Below are 9,777 nucleotides of genomic sequence, written 5' to 3'. Positions count from 1 at the left end.
AACGTAAATTAAAAGTAGGGCCTACATCTTTGTGGCGTTCGGCTCTCGTGATGTCACAGGCCGTGTTGAGATTTAGGGGTCATCCATTTATGACATCCACAAAAATTTGGAATTTTTTAGCCCCCCCCCTCCCCTCTCCTCGACCACACGAGTCTAGTTTCGACCCCCCCCCCCCTCCCATTGTGGACGACATAAATGGATGACCTCTTATATGTTTTGAACGCGTGACAGCCATTTTTGTCATCTAACTGCACGCTCTAACGAAGTATAAATAGAGTTTATGGGAGGAGAGGAAAATACTTTGATTCTTGAGATCAAATCCTAGTAGACATTGTAATCTTTGCGGTGTTAATTTATGATGATAAAACAACACAGCAAAGATTTGAACAAAAAAATAATATTTTATTCACTTTCGCCCTGCTTGGTATCCAAATAACACATTTACACAGTTTACAAATAACAATTTTACTTAGTATTATTGCCGGAGTTGTCTCTCCTAATGTATTTGTTATACTACAAAATTTACAAGTTTACGGTGTGTATTAAGGGAGGGGGAACGGAGGGTTATGCGTTTCCGAAAGAAATGTTATGCGTTTCAGAATTGGTCTTTCACATTTCTTATGACGACAGGAAAGAGTTGAGTTTTTTTTTGTAATACCAAATGGCGTGACATACTGTCATTGTTTGTGATCCCACCCCCACCTCGAGAGTACGTCCCACAATTTAGCATTATTAAATTTCACAAAATACGACTGCTTTACAGCAACGTGAAATCTGTTCTCCTCTCTGTTTCTGAGACGTGGAGGGCAACACAGACTTATCGTAATAACAACAACAGTGTTTCTTCCAGACTTTTTTCTCCGGGGGGGGGGGGGGGGGCTTTTGAAATTTTCGGGGGGGGGGATTGGGCGGACTAGTAAATGTGTATGTTTACTATATAAAATCCATCTCGTTCGGGGGGGGGGGTGGTAGACTTTTTTCGGGGGGTGGGCAAACCCCCCCCCCCCCCCCCCACCGAAGAGATGCCTGGAAGAAACTCTGAACAACAAACTTCAGACTTTCATTAACGAATGCCTGCGTCACATATTGAACATCAGATGGCCTGAAGAAATTACCAATGTCGAGCTTAGGAGAAAAACTGGTGGGCAAGAACCGATTGGCAAAGAAATACAAAACCGCAAATTGGGATGGATTGGACACACCTTGCCTAAAACCAACTAGCAACATCACCAGACAGGCACTAGATTGGAATATCCAATGAAAAATGAAAGTAGGTAGGCCAAAACTAACTTAGAAAATGTCAGCTGTCGGAGAAGCAGAGGCAGCCGGAATGTCGTGGACCCAGCTTGGAGGAATCGACCAGAACCGAGTGCAATGGAGAGGTGGCGTCAGAGGCATAGCGACCCCTCCCGGCGCCCGGGGAAACCTTTTAATTTGGCGCCCCCCCATGTATTTTTATATTTATAATTCAAAATAGCAGCTAAAATGAGCTTATTTTGGCGTCCCTAGGGTCGGAGCCCGGGGACATATGTACCCCCCACCCCGTCGCTACGACTCTGGGTGGGGTTGCGTCTCTATCCTCCACAAGGGATCCACGGGAATGATAATGATGATGATGAACATTAGGGAACATTAGGGAAAAGGGTAATTTTTTAAAAAGAATGATTTCTACTGCCGTGTTTATTTTTAAGATATCACGTGGAGTTAAAGATTACAGCTAAATCATTTTAAAAGAAGGTTTATTTTTCTTCTTGAAATTTTTTAACTTCGTTTTAAACTTGTGCACCTTTATGCACGATTCATAACATCATTGCACACCAAATGTCTGATCGACTAATGAGGAACGATGAAGCCAAACACTTCCAGACATGTTTGTTAAAATAGGACATTTATGCATGTAGTTTGTTTACATTCTGGCCGGAAGTTCAAGATCCTGGTGGGGTGAGCAGAACACAGCCTTAGGTTGATTTCTATTTTGGCTATAGGACATACCTTCTGCTATTATTTAACGTTTACGCAATTGAAATGTAGACTGGGTACACACGAAGCTATTGTTAAGGCTTTTTGGTCAGTAGTTATTAGATCTATATTAAATCACACATTTAGTTGTTAAATAGACCATCTACTTTTAAAAAATGAATGAAAATTTACAATTTTTTGTGTGGTGTGTTTTGAAGTTAACAAACTTTGATTAACCTTTAAATAAATTGAATTATTATACAGTGAACATATATCTGGGAAGGGGAAGTAAGTGGGGTAAGAACGAAATCATCTGTTTGGGAAGGGGGTTCGGTACGCATAACTGATTATAAATCTAGTTGGCCTACATCAAGTATAATTAGAGCTGATTTTGAAAACTGATGGGGACGGTGGAGAAGGGGGGGGGGGGGTGTCTTAAACCAAAGGTAGGCGATTTGGTGTATGTTAGTTCTTACCTTAACGTAATCTACATCCTGTTTCCATTACAGACCAATCAAATGGCCGCTATACCTATAAATGCAGTGTTGTTGCATTGTTGCCGACCTTAGGGGGCGCTGAAATGGGTTGGAAAAATAAATTGAAAGGTTGAGGGTGGTGCAAATCGAAAGTTTGGGGGGGGGTGCAAATCGAAAAGTTTTTCCCCGGGCGCCGGGTAGCGTCGCTACGTCTCTGAAGTCGAGTGAAACATTGGACAAGTTGCCTTGTCGTCATCATTCATCGGTGTTAGTGTTTCCATTCAGGCATCTTATCCGAGGGGGGGGGGGGGGGGGGTCACACCCACCTCTTTACCAGTACAAAATAAAATAATTAGCATAATATATACTTTCAGCATTGTTTCCCACTCTCCCTTAAGTTTCAAGTGTACCCCATCCCCGGAGCTAAACGTCCGAAAAAAACCAGTTCTGAGTTATAACAACTGCTGGGTACGCAAATCCGCTTAGTTATTGCCTCAACCAACTCTACAATATACTTTCTGTCTACACTGTTCTTTGAGTCTTCATTTTATTTTGAGCTGCCCTTCGAACAGTCAACTTGAGTCTATGTCTTTCAGAAGTTGGGCCAATATAAAAACGTTGGTGTACCAATTGAGTGACTCTCATTAATTACATTTAATTTAAAAACAAACGTGGTCGAGTCGGTAAAACTATGGTTGTTCTAGAGAAACGTCTCGAGCTTGAACCCCGCAGGCAGATGAGGCTCAGTAGCTAGGGACAGCAACTCTTGTAGGAGAGACAACTCCAAAATCAAACAACTGCTTCCTCGTAGTTTGTTCTTGGTTGGGCAAAGGCTATAGGGGGTCGTCCATAAATGACGTCACACTCATAGGGGGAAGGAGGGGGGGTCCGTAATTTTGTGACGGTGTGTGATGAGGGGGGGGGGGTCAGATGGTGTGACGCCACACTTTTGCATAATAAAAAAGTAATGTTAGAAAGCGAATTTTAGCGTTTTAGAAAACGGTTTTAATAAATTGTAATAGGAATTGATTAAAATACTCTGTTGACAAAGTTCAGACAAGATTTTGGAAAAAATATCGTGTGTTAAGAAAAATTCAACTGCAATTGTGAAGTGAGTTGTAGGCTGAGGAGTGACGTTATTTTGTGTGTGTGTGGGGGGGGGGGGGCATATCTGGCTTTTTTTGAAGATGTGTGACGGAAGGGAGGGGGGAGGTAAACATCGTCAAAAAAGCGTGACGTCATTTATGGATGATACCATATATAGGTAAATCCAAATAAAGGCTGAAATCGGAGTCAACGGCCTATATGACGTATAACAAGTTCACATAATCGTGGTTAGAAAATAACGTGTGACTTATATGACCAATCTGTAGGATGTTTGGCGACACAATCAGACGCGAAAGAATGGAGGCAAGTACGGTATACGCTGGTCGTTTTCTGTCGATCTAGCTGAGCAGGAGCGGAAGTTGAGGCTGGCTGAATCAAAGGTGCTGTCTGAGGGGGCCACAGGGGACGCCAAGTACTTTAAGCTTGGGTGAGGTTCAAAACTCTTTCATATAGTCAGGCAGTCTAGCACTTTGTATGATGTGAGATAGGCAGTCTAGCACTTTGTATGATGTAAGATAGGCAGTCTAGCACTTTGTATGATGTGAGACAGACAAGTACTTTGTATGATTTGAGACAGCCAAGTACTTTGTATGATTTGAGACAGTCAAGTACTTTGTATGATGTGAGATAGGCAGGAAGTCTAGTACTTTGTATGATGTTAGATAGTCAAGCAGTCTAGCACTTTGTATGATTTGAGATAGGCAGTCTAGCACTTTGTATGATGTAAGATAGGCAGTCTAGCACTTTGTATGATGTGAGATAGGCAGTCTAGCACTTTGTATGATGTGAGATAGTCAAGCAGTCTAGCACTTTGTATGATGTGAGATAGGCAGTCTAGCACTTTGTATGATGTGAGATAGTCAAGCAGTCTAGCACTTTGTATGATGTGAGATAGGCAGTCTAGCACTTTGTATGATGTGAGATAGTCAAGCAGTCTAGCACTTTGTATGATGTGAGATAGGCAGTCTAGCACTTTGTATGATGTGAGATATTCAGGAAGTCAAGCACTTTGTATGATGTGAGACATTCAAGTACTTTGTATGATTTGAGATAGTCAGGCAGTCTAGCACTTTGTATGATGTGAGATAGTCAAGCAGTCAAGTACTTTGTATGATGTGAGATAGTCAAGCAGTCAAGTACTTTGTATGATGTGAGATAGTCAAGCAGTCAAGTACTTTGTATGATGTGAGATAGGCAGTCTAGTACTTTGTATGATGTGAGATAATCAGGCAGTCTAGCACTTTGTATGATGTGAGATAGTCAAGCAGTCAAGCACTTTGTATGATGTGAGATAGGCAGTCTAGCACTTTGTATGATGTGAGATAGTCAAGCAGTCTAGCACTTTGTATGATGTGAGATAGGCAAGCCGTCTAGCACTTTGTATGATGTGAGATAGGCAGTCAAGTACTTTGTATGATGTGAGATAGTCAGGCAGTCAAGCACTTTGTATGATGTGAGACAGTCTAGCACTTTGTATGATGTGAGACAGTCTAGCACTTTGTATGATGTGAGACAGTCAAGTACTTTGTATGATGTGAGATAGTCAAGCAGTCAAGCACTTTGTATGATGTGAGATAGGCAGTCAAGTACTTTGTATGATGTGAGATAGTCAAGCAGTCAAGCACTTTGTATGATGTGAGATAGGCAGTCAAGTACTTTGTATGATGTGAGATAGGCAGTCAAGTACTTTGTATGATGTGAGATAGTCAAGCAGTCAAGCACTTTGTATGATGTGAGATAAGCAGTCAAGTACTTTGTATGATGTGAGATAGGCAGGCAGTCAAGTACTTTGTATGATGTGCGATAAGCAGTCAAGCACTTTGTATGATGTGGGATAGGCCTTCTAGCACTTTGTATGATGTGAGATAGTCAGGTTGTCTAGCACTTTGTATGATGTTAGATAGTCAGACAGTCTAGCACTTTGTATGATGTGAGATAGGCAGTCTAGCACTTTGTATGATGTTAGATAGTCAGGCAGTCAAGCACTTTGTATGATGTGAGATAGTCAGGTTGTCTAGCACTTTGTATGATGTGAGATAGACAGGCAGTCTAGCACTTTGTATGATGTTAGATAGTAAGGCAGTCTAGCACTTTGTATGATGTGAGATAGGCAGTCTAGCACTTTGTATGATGTGAGACAGTCAAGTACTTTGTATGATGTTAGATAGTCAGGTAGTCTAGCACTTTGTATGATGTGAGATAGGCAGTCTAGCACTTTGTATGATGTGAGATAGTCAGGTTGTCTAGCACTTTGTATGATGTTAGATAGTCAAGCCGTCTAGCACTTTGTATGATGTGAGATAGTCAGGTTGTCTAGCACTTTGTATGATGTGAGATAGTCAGGCAGTCTAGCACTTTGTATGATGTGAGATAGGCAGTCTAGCACTTTGTATGATGTGAAATAGTCAGGCAGTCTAGCACTTTGTATGATGTGAGATAGGCAGGCAGTCTAGCACTTTGTATGATGTGAGATAGGCAGTATAGCACTTTGTATGATGTGAGATAGTCAAGCAGTCAAGCACTTTGTATGATGTGAGATAGTCAAGCAGTCAAGCACTTTGTATGATGTGAGATAGTCAAGCAGTCAAGCACTTTGTATGATGTGAGACAGTCTAGCACTTTGTATGATGTGAGATAGCCAAGCACTTTGTATGATGTGAGATAGACAGTCTAGCACTTTGTATGATGTGAGATAGTCAGGCAGTCTAGCACTTTGTATGATGTGAGATAGGCAGTCTAGCACTTTGTATGATGTGAGATAGGCAGTCTAGCACTTTGTATGATGTGAGATAGACAGGCAGTCTAGCACTTTGTATGATGTGAGATAGGCAGTCTAGCACTTTGTATGATGTGAGATAGGCAGTCTAGCACTTTGTATGATGTGAGATAGGCAGTCTAGCACTTTGTATGATGTGAGATAGTCAGACAGTCTAACACTTTGTATGATGTGAGATAGTCAGGTTGTCTAGCACTTTGTATGATGTGAGATAGTCAGGTTGTCTAGCACTTTGTATGATGTGAGATAGTCAGACAGTCTAGCACTTTGTATGCTGTGAGATAGGCAGTCTAGCACTTTGTATGATGTTAGATAGTCAAGCAGTCAAGCACTTTGTATGATGTGAGATAGTCAGGTTGTCTAGCACTTTGTATGATGTGAGATAGGCAGGCAGTCTAGCACTCTGTATGATGTGAGATAGTCAGGTTGTCTAGCACTTTGTATGATGTGAGATAGTCAGGTTGTCTAGCACTTTGTATGCTGTGAGATACGCAGTCTAGCACTTTGTATGATGTGAGATAGTCAGGTTGTCTAGCACTTTGTATGATGTGAGATAGGCAGGTTGTCTAGCACTTTGTATGCTGTGAGATAGGCAGTCTAGCACTTTGTTTGATGTGAGACAGTCAAGTACTTTGTATGATGTTAGATAGTCAGGCAGTCTAGCACTTTGTATGATGTGAGATAGGCAGTCTAGCACTTTGTATGATGTGAGATAGTCAAGCAGTCTAGCACTTTGTATGATGTGAGATAGGCAGTCTAGCACTTTGTATGATGTGAGATAGGCAGTCTAGCACTTTGTATGATCTGATATAGTCAGGCAGTCTAGCACTTTGTATGATGTGAGATAGTCAAGCAGTCAAGCACTTTGTATGATGTGATACAGTATAGCACTTTGTATGATGTGAGATAGGCAGTCTAGCACTTTGTATGATCTGATATAGTCAGGCAGTCTAGCACTTTGTATGATGTGAGATAGGCAGTCAAGTACTTTGTATGATGTGAGATAGTCAAGCAGTCAAGCACTTTGTATGATGTGACATAATCAGGCAGCTTTACTTATTTCAAATTAGTAATGTTTTGGTGTCACCCCTCTCCCTGTTGCCTTTTGGATAGTTTCAGTCTGCTTTTAATGGTGTAGGCTATTAACCTATTACCAGTTATTAATGTAATTAGAGAGGAACAAGGTTTAATCAGAATATTTTTCCTTTGATTTCACCTCCTAACCCTGTTCGGCTGTATAATCAGCGCCCCTCCTCCCTGTCTGTAATATTATTGATCTCCTTGGATAAACATGTTATACTAGGGTTACTATGTCTCACCAGGCTGATGTAGTTATATATTAGATGGGTTAATGATTGGTTGATGTTGACATGGACCCACGTCTGAACCGCTTTTATTTTTTAGTGCTTTGATAGAAAAAGAATCGCTCAACGCTTTGAGATGCGAACCCACGCCTTACCAATCTGACGAGATCAGTTTAGTGGATCCAGTTCCGTTATTTCTAAATGTTGACAGGTAGTGCAGATGTGTCATAGACTTGTACTTTTTATTAGAAACTTCTTAGCATTAGATTATTGACTTAGTCCTCTTTGCTCCTTATGGCTATTAATTTTGCCATCTCCCAAGACATCCCTGTTGGCTTCAGTTCTTCTAGAAGACTCCGCCTCCAGGTCTGTCTTGGGCGCCCTCTCTTCCGCTTTCCCTGGGGGGTTCCACTCAAGCGCTTGGTGTGTCACATTTGGGTGAGCCTTTCATAGCGTGTGTCCCACCCAGCGCCACTTCCTCCATTTTATTTGCAATGCCATAGGCTTCGGCATTGCTTTTCTCCATAATTCTATGTTCGGCACTTTGTCCTGCCATCTCAATTTCAAAATCTGTCTAAGCCATCTGTTCATGAAGGTCATTAGATTATTAAAGTTATTAAATTAGCAAGACCACCAATTAAAATTTCGCTTTATAATTATTTATTTTTTAAATTACGAAAATCTACTCAGGCGCACGAAGTTCATTAATTGGGACAGCATCACATATGGGATAGAGAAAGTCTATCGTAGAAAACCTTATATAAAAAATATATAATTTTATAATAATTTAATATAATAATTATATAATAAACTTTTTTTTTGTTTCTATTCTCCCAGCCTGCCACCTATCAAGGAGTTACCGAGACCGGTGAATGGGTACTCAGAGTATCCCCCTGATGAGGTCGAGCCCTACATTCACGCACATTGGAGTCAAGAGGACTACGATGAAACAGATTCAGACTAGTAACACATCTGACACTAGTAAAATTTACTACATACAACAGATGGGTTTTCATGAGTGATTTTTAGGCTAAAAATAATTCATAATATAAACCTACACATTTTGATGCGAGATAGTTAGGCTCAATAAAAAAATAATGTACTGCGTAAACCACACACATTTGAATGTGTGATCTGTAGGTACAACAAATAATTTTCTAGCATACACATTTTGATATGTGATCTTTAGGCTCAGCAAAAACTTTACTTCATAAACCCCACAAATTTTGATGTGAGATCGTTAAGCTCAACAAAAAATTTAGTTCATAAACTAAAAACAATATTTGTGGTGTGATTTTTAAGCTCAACAAAAAATGTACCACATAAACATAATAAAATACATTGTGATGTGAGATCATTGGAACCAACACAAAATTTTTGTCGTGTGATTTTCAGGTTCAACAAAAGAGTTCACATCAAAAATCCACGTTTTTGTTGGTATGGTCTTCCAGTGGCGTAGCTAGGGGAGGGCGGGTGGGGCGGCCGCCCCGGGCGCCGATCCTAAGGTTGCGCAAAAATGGGTGGAAAAGAGTTTAAACGGTAATTTTAAGCTAGGATATTGAATTATACACAATCAAAGTTAATAAAGTAAACTGCTACATGGCTTTACACACAAACTTAACTGTTTCGACATCAAATGTAAGGGCCCAAAATAAAAAACCTTTACGGGACTGTTAAAAGTGCCACCAGCCTTTCCAAATGCGGGGGTGGGCCTTTTTAAAACCAGCGTGAAAAACTATGTAGTCTAATATAGGGAGGGAAGGGGGGATGTGATAGTTTGCCACGGGCTCCTGAATTTATTGCCATAACGGTGTATGTTTGTTTGGCTACTTACTTCAAGTTCTGTGTGCAGAGATGTTGCTTCTAGCTCACTAAATGGTTTTGTGATATCTTCTTTTTCTTAGTATATATATATATATATATATATATATGTCAACTACTGACAATAAAACACGCATAACTAAAGCCAAGCGAGATTTTTTGCAAAAAAAAAAAAAACTGGCTATCGAAGGAAGAGACCGAATGCAGATCTTTTTACCAAAATAATGTCCTATCTGTTCTTTTGTTTATCAATAAATGCAGGAAAGCAACCATCTCTTCCATCTACATATTGTTTGCTTTGTATAGTAAGTAGGCCTACCGGGCCGCCTACCGG

The 9,777-nt window shown here is 40.5% G+C and overlaps 1 long non-coding RNA gene across 2 annotated transcripts; it reads left to right on the top strand.

Moving 5' to 3' along the window:
• Positions 1-1,815: 1,815 nt before the first annotated feature.
• LOC131932779 (uncharacterized) lies at positions 1,816-8,623 on the top strand. Of its 2 annotated transcripts, none has more exons than XR_009384715.1 (4): positions 1,816-1,941; positions 3,809-3,969; positions 7,723-7,833; positions 8,460-8,623. It is a non-coding gene; the product is annotated as an uncharacterized LOC131932779 (long non-coding RNA). The 2 variants fall into 2 exon arrangements; XR_009384714.1 differs by having other exon boundaries at positions 1,816-2,067.
• The last annotated feature ends 1,154 nt before the right edge of the window (positions 8,624-9,777 follow it).

Source organism: Physella acuta, unplaced genomic scaffold (genome assembly GCF_028476545.2).
Source record: "Physella acuta isolate Inbredline_101_S28 unplaced genomic scaffold, ASM2847654v3 ptg002277l, whole genome shotgun sequence".
Lineage (NCBI taxonomy): Eukaryota > Metazoa > Mollusca > Gastropoda > Physidae > Physella > Physella acuta.
Note: the sequence above shows the minus strand (reverse complement) of the source record. Positions and strands in the feature narration are given on the sequence as shown.